A 13503-nucleotide genomic window follows, 5' to 3' on the forward strand; every position below is an offset into this window, starting at 1 on the left:
AAGCACTTGTAGGTATACCTATTTCATATACTCCATCTGCTGGTCCAAAGAGTGTCTCTGTTAACTGAACTGCTTCCCCCAGTATCTCCATTCCTGAAGCATTAACTCACACTTAGCCACGGGGTGCCTATAATTAGATTATCTTTAATGTGATTACAGTATTAACTTCAAAAAACTTTCCTTGCATGCTTGTATTGGAGACAGAAACAAGAAAAATAGAATAATTTCATGTCACAAGTATAATTTGACCATTTACTGCCCACAGCCCAAAACGTGCTATTACATTTTTAACTACTCTGCTAATAACAGGCTCAGCATTTTCTACGCTGCTGTAATGGTCACAGTCTACTGACGACGTCATACCGTGCTCCATCTGCATGTGTTGTACAGTGATATAGACCTATCCTAATCTCGTCCACCAGCCGGCTCTATGTGGTAGCAATTGATTCTGGGGACGAGGCTAGGTCTATCCCAAAGAGGGTTCTGTCCATTGCACTACGGTTGCTGTAAAATATTGGGCTTAATCCAAATGAACCTGCATTGCAGTATCTACAGTGGTTATGTTTCAGGCAGGACAGCTTTTCCCCCAGGGGTCAAATAGAGAATAGAGAAGATTTTCCCAAACTCGGTCCTCGGGACCCCAAGGGGTGAAGTTTTTTTTTTCAGCTGTGTAGTACTAGCGCAAAAACCAAAACGGTCCCGAGGACCGAGTTTGGGAAATGATGGAATAGAGAATGGTTTTGGTACTGCTCATAGTTATTTTATGAGTTATACCTAAAGGAATTTTGATCACAGTTCTAAGAGGCAGGGCCTGGGTGCTAGTGCAGAAAAGCTTCAAACAGACGGTCAAGGCCTGTTGTTTAGCAGCTTAGAATACAAAGAGACTTGATCAATGGACTGTTGTTTAGCAGCTTAGAATACAAAGAGACTTGATCAATGGACTGTTGTTTAGCAGCTTAGAATACAAAGAGACTTGATCAATGGACTGTTGTTTAGCAGCTTAGAATACAAAGAGACTTGATCAATGGACTGTTGTTTAGCAGCTTAGAATACAAAGAGACTTGATCAATGGACTGTTGTTTAGCAGCTTAGAATACAAAGAGACTTGATCAATGGACTGTTGTTTAGCAGCTTAGAATACAAAGAGACTTGATCAACGGACTCTGTACAGAGTCAAAAAGGTCAGTGCTATCTGGGATCCTTGGGACATCCCTACCCTAAACCCTAACATTAACCTTTACCCCTACCCTTACCCTAACATTAACCTTAACCATAACCGTTACCGTTACCTAACCCTATGGCTGTTGTTGATGTCCTGGTGTCAAGAGGAGTCACGACCCTCTGGCCTTCCACTCACACTACATCATGAGAGGGGCTCAGAGTTTTCCCTGACCATGTTACTTCAGTAAAAACTCCCTGCCCCATCATGAGTTACATCCTCAGTGAGAAATTCTCATTTTAGATCAATAATTGTATGCAGATCGTTTTCGTGAAATGCATGAATTGTCATCTGGTAGTGGTTTTGGCCTAACATTATGGAGTTATCTGTTTATACTCTCTATAACCTCATTAATAATTTACCATCCCAGAGCAACAATTGCTCATTGCACTTTTCAGATTAGTAAAATGGACAATTATATTTTTCCACCTGTTAATTTTCTATTTGACTGGGCACTCCCAATTAACCTTTCTTCCTCTGCATGTAAACTGGGATGAAATTGATTCAAAGAATCAGAATAGCTTTTCTATCTGGGAATAAATTGATTCAAAGAATCAGAATAGCTTTTCTATCTATCTATGAATAAGTAAGCTTTCTGCCCATATAGCTCAAACTAATAAACGATAATGTACAATAATCTTAATATGTTAATTTCTTCCATTTGTTTCCCTCATCCGTTCTCACTATCAATAGCAGACCTGGCGTTCATTTCAATTCAGGTTTCTTTTTTGGAAATCACAGAAATCATAAGAAATATAAATGTGAGAGGAAATGAATGTCCTTCTTCATGACTAATATCCATGTCGTTATTGTGGGGAAAAGAAATGAAACACTCTCAGTCTCAGTCTGTATCACTGCAGAACTGATCTGGATGCTGAAGTCATAGAACTACCCAAAAGTATTCATAGACGTAGAATACATTGAAAAACACCTCTGCCTGCTCTTTGCACTGCAGATAACCCCCACGCCGACTTTAGTACGAATTCATCTGGCTGTTTCAATCTGTGAGCGTTCACGTTCAACTATCTTCACTTTGCGGTATCAGACAACTTAGAAATGACATTCTGAGTTCTCTCTAGACTAGTTCATCTTAGTCATACCATTTTACAATTATGTTTTGATTTAATTAAGTCAAAACGGGGGCAGCCACAACACCACTAACCTTTGGTTATGCTCAAAACAATGACAATAGCAAGTACACTTTTCCATTAAGTTTAATTTGTATTATTTTCAGTCTATCGTTTGTCAGAATTTCTTGCATGGTGTTAGAAAAAGGTTCGATTAAGGTATCGCATCCAGGTTCAAAAGTTCACAAGTGCACCTTTCCATTCATTTGTAAGACTTTGTACTGAAGAATGGTGGAGAGATAGAGCGAGGGAGACTGAAGAACGGTGGAGAGATAGAGCGAGGGAGACTGAAGAATGGTGGTGAGATAGAGCAAGGGAGACTGAAGAATGGTGGTGAGATAGATGGTGGTGAGATAGAGCGAGGGAGAGTGAAGAACGGTGGAGAGATAGAGCGAGGGAGACTGAAGAATGGTGGTGAGATAGAGCAAGTGAGACTGAAGAATGGTGGTGAGATAGAGCGAGGGAGACTGAAGAATGGTGGTGAGATAGAGCAAGGGAGACTGAAGAATGGTGGTGAGATAGAGCAAGGGAGACTGAAGAATGGTGGTGAGATAGAGCGAGGGAGAGTGAAGAACAGTGGAGAGATAGAGCGAGGGAGACTGAAGAATGGTGGTGAGATAGAGCAAGGGAGACTGAATTATAGTGGAGAGATAGAGCGAGGGAGAGTGAAGAACGGTGGAGAGATAGAGCGAGGGAGACTGAAGAATGGTGGTGAGATAGAGCAAGGGAGACTGAAGAATGGTGGTGAGATAGAGCAATGGAGACTGAAGTATAGTGGAGAGATAGAGCGAGGGAGAGTGAAGAACGGTGGAGAGATAGAGCGAGGGAGACTGAAGAATGGTGGTGAGATAGAGCAAGGGAGACTGAATTATAGTGGAGAGATAGAGCGAGGGAGACTGAAGAATGGTGGAGAGATAGAGCGAGGGAGGGAGCTACTCAGATGACTGGGTGAAACGCATAGAGCGAGTGGTCCACCTCTAAAAGGTATCCAGTTATGTAAGTGATAGTCTTCTCCTCCGAGGAAACAGACTTAAGAGGCCTGTAGGAGCAGAGAATAGGGCGCTGGATGGCACACAGCCAAACCGCTAAGAGGTGTGCTGCTAACACACAGATTCCGAGTCCCAAATGGCACCCTATTCCCTTTAACGTACACTACTTTTGACCAGGCCGATAGAGCTCTGGTCAAAATTAGTGCACTATTTAGGGAATAGGGTGCCATTTGGGACTCAAACAGAGATGAAACAGCTGCTCCTCTGGCCCCTTCCTCTGCAGGGACCTTTCATGGGAGGAAATAAAAGCAGATCTTATACTTCTTTCCCTCAGATTATCCTTACGGCTGGTGTTCATGGTGTTCAAATCAAAGAGACCCAGATCCAGCCTGGAGCTTTCATTCTTGTCACAATGCCAAGCCTCGACTCCCCATATCTTCCTATAAGAGCTACTTCTTTAACAGTTTGTAATTGAAGAGGGATGAAATAGCAATAGGAGTCGTTAGAGAACGAAGAACGTGAACGAAAAGCGGCGGTGTTACAAAGTGATCAGGTATTGAGTTACCACATCATCTCAGTAGTCCAGTACTCTGGCCAGGCTGATTATTAACACACTCTATGGAGTGGAACGCCGGACCATTGGCCTTTATTGAACACCTCTTGACATTCAAGAGCCAGAAAGATACCTGGGATCAATTACAGTGACGAGAGATGACGAGTATGTATGTTTTATCTCCCTTCTGTCTTCCCTCAGAAGTGATCTTCTCCTAAACCCTGGGTCTGTCTCAAATGACACCCTATGACCTATATATTGCACTACATTTGACCAGATCTCTATGGGCCTGGTCAAAAGTAGTACACTGGAGAATAGGATGCCAATTGGGATACATTGGGTTATTTTGGGTTCTAAATCAGGGAGAATAATAATCACCTTTGTTACTGTGTCATCAATACAAACCCAGCAGGACAGGAAATGGGCCAGGGTTTCTCAATACAAGGAGGAGCGTATAGCCTAGATGGAGTAATATTATATCTCCATTCGCTGGTAGGCAGTTAAAAAAATATATGACATTTTGCGGATATGCATAACTGCAGGCGGCATAACTGTGTGTGAGATTATGACCAGTTAATAGTGCATGAGTCCGTGGCAAATATGAATGCTGATGTGAGCGAGAGAGAATTTTTACGAAGCATTAGGTTGGGGTAACATGCAAAAAGCAGAGCTCTGGAAAATTGTAGTCATGCAATCAGGAAGATGTCACAACACATTAATGAATCACGAACAGGATGGGAGATGGATACTGGGTAAAATCAAACCTCTACATGCACAGAATGTAAAACATGGATAGACTTCATGCTAGTTGCCAAGGATCTATGAAATGTCCTCTCTGGGGTTAATAAAGTACCTACTTGCCTGTTTGCCTATCTATTGATCTTTACGGAAATGTAGGCCTAAGCGTTCACATTGTTTTTTTCGCAAGCACTATTGCTGTCCATATCGATGTTGAAGAATGCAGATTGCTCTATAATGTACAAACAATACAGAAATCTGAAACTCTGTCATTTTAAAATGCTAAACGATGTCTTTGTTTGAGACAGAAATTATATTATCCCTCTGTACCAGGGGTGAGCCAAACTCATTCTGCCCCGCGGGCTGCATTCGGTCTTCACCAAGGTCCAGAGGGCCGCACTTAAAATTGGTTATATTTCCTCACTGTCAAAATGTGTAAAAGAAAATATCCTCTATCCATCGCTTTTGGATGCTCCCTGACTGTCTACCTTTAGTTTCGATGACTGTAAGCAAGCTGGACAGAGTAAAGAGTCTATAAATGACTGTTAGCAAGCTGGACAGAGTAAAGAGTCTATAAATGACGGTTAGCAAGCTGGACAGAATAAAGAGTCTATAAATGACTGTTAGCAAGCTGGACAGAGTAAAGAGTCTAGAAATGACTGTTAGCAAGCTGGACAGAGTAAAGAGTCTATAAATGACGGTTAGCAAGCTGGACAGAGTAAAGAGTCTATAAATGACGGTTAGCAAGCTGGACAGAGTAAAGAGTCTATAAATGACGGTTAGCAAGCTGGACAGAGTAAAGAGTCTATAAATGACAGTTAGCAAGCTGGACAGAGTAAAGAGTCTATAAATGACGGTTAGCAAGCTGGACAGAGTAAAGCGTCTATAAATGACTGTTAGCAAGCTGGACAGAGTAAAGAGTCTATAAATGACTGTTAGCAAGCTGGACAGAGTAAAGAGTCTATAAATGACTGTTAGCAAGCTGGACAGAGTAAAGAGTCTATAAATGACTGTTAGCAAGCTGGACATAGTAAAGAGTCAAAAAAAAACTATGACTAGGCAATGTTGGAAACTGACAGTCATTTAATAGCAATAGAAGGCATAGATCAGAAGGACAGTTTTAGCATAAAAAGACAGAGATGTTTTAGAGAGAGAGAGAAATAGGGAGAGAGAGAGAAAGAAATAGAGAGAGAGAGAAAGAAATAGAGAGAGAAATAGGGAGAGAGAGAGAGAGAGAGAGAGAGAGAGAGAGAGAGAGAGAGAGAGAGAGAGAGAGAGAGAGAGAGAGAGAGATTGACTGGGCCCCTTAAAGATACCTCAGATTTTTCACTGTATCACAGGGGATAAAATTGTAGTGTTTGAGATAAATATATGGCTGATGTAGAATTCATAAGCTTGTTGCAAAAGTTTGCTGCTTCTAACACCACCCCAATGAATAACAATGAGAAATAGCCTTTTTATTTCCACAGGACCACAAAAACGTGGCGTATGTTTTCTGGCTAAGGTCCTCTCTGAATTGCCACAGTATGTGATTAAATGTAATAGTCATACTAGTAATATATAACATATTCCACACACGTTTAGAATGTGACACCTGACTTTATTCTGAAGTTAATTAAGTTTATACAGAACAGGGTTTTCAACCTTTGGGAAATATGTACTCAACCATACACTCAATGTGTATACATGTTAGCAGAGAGAGAGAGAGAGAGAGAGAGAGAGAGAGAGAGAGAGAGAGAGAGAGAGAGAGAGAGAGAGAGAGAGAGAGAGAGAGAGAGAGAGAGAGAGAGAGAGAGAGAGAGAGAGAGAGAGAGAGAGAGAGAGAGAGAGAGAGAGAGAGAGAGAGAGAGAGAGAGAGAGAGAGAGAGAGGAGAGAGAGAGAGAGAGAGAGAGAGAGAGAGAGAGAGAGAGAGAGAGAGAGAGAGAGGGAGCGAGAGAGAGAGAGAGCGAGAGGGAGAGAGAGAGAGAGAGAGACAGAGAGAGAGGGAGAGACCGATGGAAAGCAAAATAGACTTGAATTTAGTTACTGTCCCATATCAATGCATGTTATTCTGTGTCTTCCTAAGTTCAGATCTAGTCGACCTATGAATATGATTGATATGTGGATTTGGCATGACAGTAATGAAGTTCCATTCTGTTTCATGGGTATGCCTTCTATATAATGTGACAAGAATTATGTTAGCAAGTATCTAATTAAAACCATAGAGACATGGTTGTACTCGTTAGTTCTCAACATAGTGAGAAAAAAAAAAGGTTTAATAAAATGTATACAGTTGACTCACATAGGAAAGTTATGGTGAAGATGTGAAAACTTCAAATCCCTTCAGGAATTTTAGGATAATTATTCAGATTTTGTAGAGCTGTGTACAATTTAGCTGCTGTTCTTATGGATTTTCTTATAGTTCTTTCACAACTGTTGAACAAAAATTGTGCATTGACAATGAATGAAGTTAATGTTAGCAGCAAGCCTAGTACTATGTGTCATGATCTATACAAAAAGGCTTCCAGTGAAGCCAGTGTTTTTACCGTCTACTGTATGAGTGAACCAGTTACTAGGTTTATTGTACTAAGAGTCATTTATTGATCGTGACTCTATTGCATTTTCTTTTTACTGGCTTCATAAAGGAGCAACTTTACATCAGATGGATCTTAAATTGGTCAGCAATATTGAAAACATATTATTAAGGGATCATGTATTAACCTCTCTAGCTTTACATTATAGTAATCCACATTGTGTTGCTTTGTAGTGTAGAGAGGTGAGCTACATCTTTTCCATTTCAACAGCTACACGTTTTGGAAGATAAATATATTTATTTTTATTTTTAAACAATACATACCAATCATTTCTCAAAAAAAATTGAAAAAATATAAAAACATGTTAGAATGTTTTATAGAGTTCTTATGGTCCAGTGCCCACTACAACAAAGACATGCATGTATTTTTGTCCTTGAAACATTAAATTGAAATACTGTAAATTCCCACCAATTCCTATGGAGGCTGTTCCTTATGAGGAGTATCATAACGGTGGACGGGGACTTCAGAACAGCACCCCCTGTCAGTCATCTAGTGAATACATACAGTGGGGAGAACAAGTATTTGATACACTGCCGATTTTGCAGGTTTTCCTACTTACAAAGGATGTAGAGGTCTGTAATTTTTATCATAGGTACACTTCAACTGTGAGAGACGGAATCTAAAACAAAAATCCAGAAAATCACATTGTATGATTTTTAAGTAATTCATTTGCATTTTATTGCATGACATAAGTATTTGATATATCAGAAAAGCAGAACTTAATATTTGGTACAGAAACCATTGTTTGCAATTACAGAGATCATACGTTTCCTGTAGGTCTTGACCAGGTTTGCACACACTGCAGCAGGGATTTTGGCCCACTCCTCCATACAGACCTTCTCCAGATCCTTCAGGTTTCGGGGCTGTCGCTGGGCAATACGGACTTTCAGCTCCCTCCAAAGATGTTCTATTGGGTTCAGGTCTGGAGACTGGCTAGGCCACTCCAGGACCTTAAGATGCTTCTTACAGAGCCACTCCTTAGTTGCCCTGGCTGTGTGTTTCGGGTCATTGTCATGCTGGAAGACCCAGCCACGACCCATCTTCAATGCTCTTACTGAGGGAAGGAGGATGTTGGCCAAGATCTCGCGATACATGGCCCCATCCATCCTCCCCTCAATACGGTGCAGTCATCCTGTCCCCTTTGGAGAAAAGCATCCCCAAAGAATGATGTTTCCACCTCCATGCTTCACGTTTGGGATGGTGTTCTTGGGGTTGTACTCATCCTTCTTCTTCCTCCAAACACGGCGAGTGGAGTTTAGACCAAAAAGCTATATTTTTGTCTCATCAGCCACATGACCTTCTCCCATTCCTCCTCTGGATCATCCAGATGGTCATTGGCAAACTTCAGACGGGCCTGGACATGCGCTGGCTTGAGCAGGGGGACCTTGCGTGCGCTGCAGGATTTTAATCCATGACGGCGTAGTGTGTTACTAATGGTTTTCTTTGAGACTGTGGTCCCAGCTCTCTTCAGGTCATTGACCAGGTCCTGCCGTGTAGTTCTGGGCTGATCCCTCATGAGGTGAGATCTTGCATGGAGCCCCAGACCGAGGGTGATTGACCGTCATCTTGAACTTCTTCCATTTTCTAATAATTGCGCCAACAGTTGTTGCCTTCTCACCAAGCTGCTTGCCTATTGTCCTGTAGCCCATCCCAGCCTTGTGCAGGTCTACAATTTTATCCCTGATGTCCTTACACAGCTCTCTGGTCTTGGCCATTGTGGAGAGGTTGGAGTCTGTTTGATTGAGTGTGTGGACAGGTGTCTTTTATACAGGTAACGAGTTCAAACAGGTGCAGTTAATACAGGTAATGAGTGGAGAACAGGAGGGCTTCTTAATGAAAAACTAACAGGTCTGTGAGAGCCGGAATTCTTACTGGTTGGTAGGTGATCAAATACTTATGTCATGCAATAAAATGCAAATGAATTACTTAAAAATCATACAATGTGATTTTCTGGATTTTTGTTTTAGATTCCGTCTCTCACAGTTGAAGTGTACCTATGATAAAAATTACAGACCTCTACATGCTTTGTAAGTAGGAAAACATGCAAAATCGGCAGTGTATCAAATACTTGTTCTCCTCACTGTATATAATCAGTTCATTAGGTACACCACCCTGTTCACAAAAATGGTTTGCTCCTACAGACAGTGAGTCACGTGGCCGTGGCTTGCTATATAAAGCAGGCTGACAGGCATCGCGGCATTCAGTTACTGTTCGATTGAATGTTTGAATGGGCAAAACGAGTGACCTAAGCGGCTTTGAGCGTGGTATGATCGTCAGTGCCAGGCGCGCCGGTTCCAGTATCTCAGAAACAGCCGGCCTCCTGGGTTTTCACTCACGACAGTGTGTAGGGTTTACAGAGAATGGTGCGACAAACAAAAAACATCCAGTCAATTGTAGTCCTGTGGGCAAAAACAGCCCGTTGATGAGAGGTCGAAGGAGAATGGCAAGAACCGGCAAGCTAAAAGGTGGTCCACAAACAGGTAAATAACGGTGCAGTACAGCAGTGGTGTTCAGCGTAAGCAGCATGAATCCATGGCCCCATCCTGCCTGGTGTCAACGGTACATGGTGTAATGGTGTGAGGAATGTTTTCCTGGCACACGTTAGGTCCCTTGATACCAATTGAGCAACGTTTCCATGTCCTAAAGAAGTCAGGCTGTTCTGGAGGCAAAGGGGGTTCCGACCCGGTACTAGATGGGTGTACCTGATAAACTGGCCACTGAGTGTATATCATTGGTTACCAACCATGACTGTATTTTTTTGTGACAGAGACATGGTTGTTGCATTCGTTCATTTTCCGTCCTGTGGCCTTCACCAAGTGAGATCCCAAGCGAAAATGTTAGCATTAAAATTACATTCTTTAAGACAATACATTACATATCTCATAAGACCTTATTTTGAGGGCCTAGTTTTACCCTAATACAGTGGCCTGAAACTCATGGTTTACAGGCCACATCAGGCCTGCAAGTCACATTATGCTGGCTTCCAAAGTTATGTGTTATTCCTATTGGAATCCAGACAGAGTGGGGATATTCAACAACTGGAATTTTTATTCACCCGCAACCTGCATTCAGAATGACTGCCCTGGTTGGGTAGACTAAGTTATGAGATTACTTAAACCATTTAAACTGGAACAACCATTTCAGTAACGGGTGCAATAAGTCCAACTAACAGTTTAGATTAGTTTAGAAAAATGTATGTTATTTACATTTGTGTAGCATATGATGAATTAATCAATCAATTTACATGCAAAAACAGAGATATTGAAAACAAAAAACAAACAAGAAATCTACCTGCAATAGAGCATGCTGGGAAATATGATAATGATGGGCATGGTTTTTGTTCAACTCTGGTTATCAACACCAACACTGGGGTTCTTTTACACCACTGAATGTTAATTTAACTCCTGTGTCAACACTAGAAATGTTACACTGAAAACTCAACACTAGGTAACACTGGCCAATTTGCTGTGTAAGTTTATAAAGCATTTATCATAATATACTGTAGAACAGGATAAAACATATCTTTTAAGATGCTACGTGTACCGTACTAACTCATGATTAAGCTTAATCTAAACGTTGCTTTTATTTGCATAAAGAAACAACTATAACAGAATTCATATTTGTCAGAAACCATCTAGGAGAGATGAACAATGTATACATTGGCTGGGAAGGAGGGGACCCTCAAGGGTATAGAGGGTTATTCTCTGAGTGGGCCTAATTAATTACTCTTCCCTTGGACAGGGTGTGCATCCCAAATGGCACACTCTTCCCATGGGGCCTGGCCAAAAGTAGTGCACTATACAGTATAAGAAATATAGTGCCATTTGAAACGCATCCAGGGCTTGTGAGAAGAGCACTTCTTAGGGAAGACAGAAGAGAGATAAAACATACATTGTTCATCTTGTTTGAGTTGAGTTACTCGTCATCTCTCATTACTGTAATTGATCCCAGGTATCTTTCTGCCTCTTGAATGTCAAGAGAAGGTGTTCAATAAAGGCCAATGGTCCAGCGGTCCACTTCACAGAGTGTGTTAATCAGCCTGGCCAGACTCTGATTACTGGACTACTGAGATTATGAGGTAATGAGAGGAGAGAAGTGTTGGTTTAGACCGCGGGTGCGTCCTAATGATCTGTCATTTCTTCTGAAGTGTACACTTGTTGACTTCCCTTCATGGATCCCTTCACAGAGTAGTGAACAAGGAGGAAGGAGATATTATTGGAACACGTGTCACAAGACTATGAGTCTGCTACCTTCCTGCCCTCAGCCTGGCTGGCCCCTGTATCGGCCACCTAATAAGACCATCAACACCGACTCTTCTCAGCTGCTTTACCGGCACAGTGTAAGGGCTTAAGGTTTACGAGAGATGAGATATGGACTATTCAATTGCATGATTGAGTACAGTGGGGAAAAAAAGTATTTAGTCAGCCACCAATTGTGCAAGTTCTCCCACTTAAAAAGATGAGAGAGGCCTGTAATTTTCACCATAGGTACACATCAACTATGACAGACAAATTGAGAAAAAAAAATCCAGAAAATCACATTGTAGGATTTTTAATGAATTTATTTGCAAATTATGGCGGAAAATAAGTATTTGGTCACCTACAAACAAGCAAGATTTCTGGCTCTCACAGACCTGTAACTTCTTCTTTAAGAGGCTCCTCTGTCCTCCACTCGTTACCTGTATTAATGGCACCTATTTTAACTTGTTATCAGTATAAAAGACACCTGTCCACAACCTCAAACAGTCACACTCCAAACTCCACTATGGCCAAGACCAAAGAGCTGTCAAAGGACACCAGAAACAAAATTGTAGACCTGCACCAGGCTGGGAAGACTGAATCTGCAATAGGTAAGCATACACAAAAATGTATGCACGCATGACTGTAAGTCGCTTTGGATAAAAGCGTCTGCTAAATGGCATATTATTATTATGTAAGCAGCTTGGTTTGAAGAAATCAACTGTGGGAGCAATTATTAGGAAATGGAAGACATACAAGACCACTGATAATCTCCCTCGATCTGGGACTCCACGCAAGATCTCACCCCATGGGGTCAAAATGATCACAAGAACGGTGAGCAAAAATCCCAGAACCACACAGGGGGACCTAGTGAATGACCTGCAGAGAGCTGGGACCAAAGTAACAAAGCCTACCATCAGTAACACACTACGCCGCCAGGGACTCAAATCCTGCAATGCCAGACGTGTCCCCCTGCTTAAGCCAGTACATGTCCAGGCCCGTCTGAAGTTTGCTAGAGTGCATTTGGATGATCCAGAAGAGGATTGGGAGAATGTCATATGGTCAGATGAAACCAAAATAGAACTTTTTGGTAAAAACTCAACTCGTCGTGTTTGGAGGACAAAGAATGCTGAGTTGCATCCAAAGAACACCATACCTACTTTGAAGCATGGGGGTGGAAACATCATGCTTTGGGGCTGTTTTTCTGCAAAGGGACCAGGACGACTGATCTGTGTAAAGGAAAGAATGAATGGGGCCATGTATCGTGAGATTTTGAGTGAAAACCTCCTTCCATCAGCAAGGGCATTGAAGATGAAACGTGGCTGGGTCTTTCAGCATGACAATGATCCCAAACACACCGCCCGGGCAACGAAGGAGTGGCTTCGTAAGAAGCATTTCAAGGTCCTGGAGTGGCCTAGCCAGTCTCCAGATCTCAACCCCATAGAAAATCTTTGGAGGGAGTTGAAAGTCCGTGTTGCCCAGCGACAGCCCCAAAACATCACTGCTCTAGAGGAGATCTGCATGGAGGAATGGGCCAAAATACCAGCAACAGTGTGTGAAAACCTTGTGAAGACTTACAGAAAACGTTTGACCTGTGTCATTGCCAACAAAGGGTATATAACAAAGTATTGAGAAACTTTTGTTATTGACCAAATACTTATTTTCCACCATAATTTGCAAATAAATTCATAAAAAATCCTACAATGTGATTTTCTGGATTTTATTTTCTCAATTTGTCTGTCATAGTTGATGTGTACCTATGATGAAAATTACAGGCCTCTCTCATCTTTTTAAGTGGGAGAATTTGCACAATTGGTGGCTGATTAAAAACATTTTTTTTGTATATAAACCCAGAGATTTGCCAAGTCAAGTGCATTGCGTAAAAGTTTATTAATTTAAAAAAAGTGTGGCTGCTGTACAGTACTATTGTTAAGATGGGTGTTGTCTTGTGAAGAGCGCTTGAGGGAGATTTAGAGATAAATAAAACTGAGAAGGCAAGTCGATCTACCAATCCACTGTGGGCCTTTGCCCACCCTGCCTCTCCATGTATATGTAATATCACAGG

This window comes from Coregonus lavaretus (genome assembly GCF_964263955.1).
Source record: "Coregonus lavaretus genome assembly, chromosome: 10".
In the NCBI taxonomy this organism is placed as follows: Eukaryota; Metazoa; Chordata; class Actinopteri; order Salmoniformes; family Salmonidae; genus Coregonus; species Coregonus lavaretus.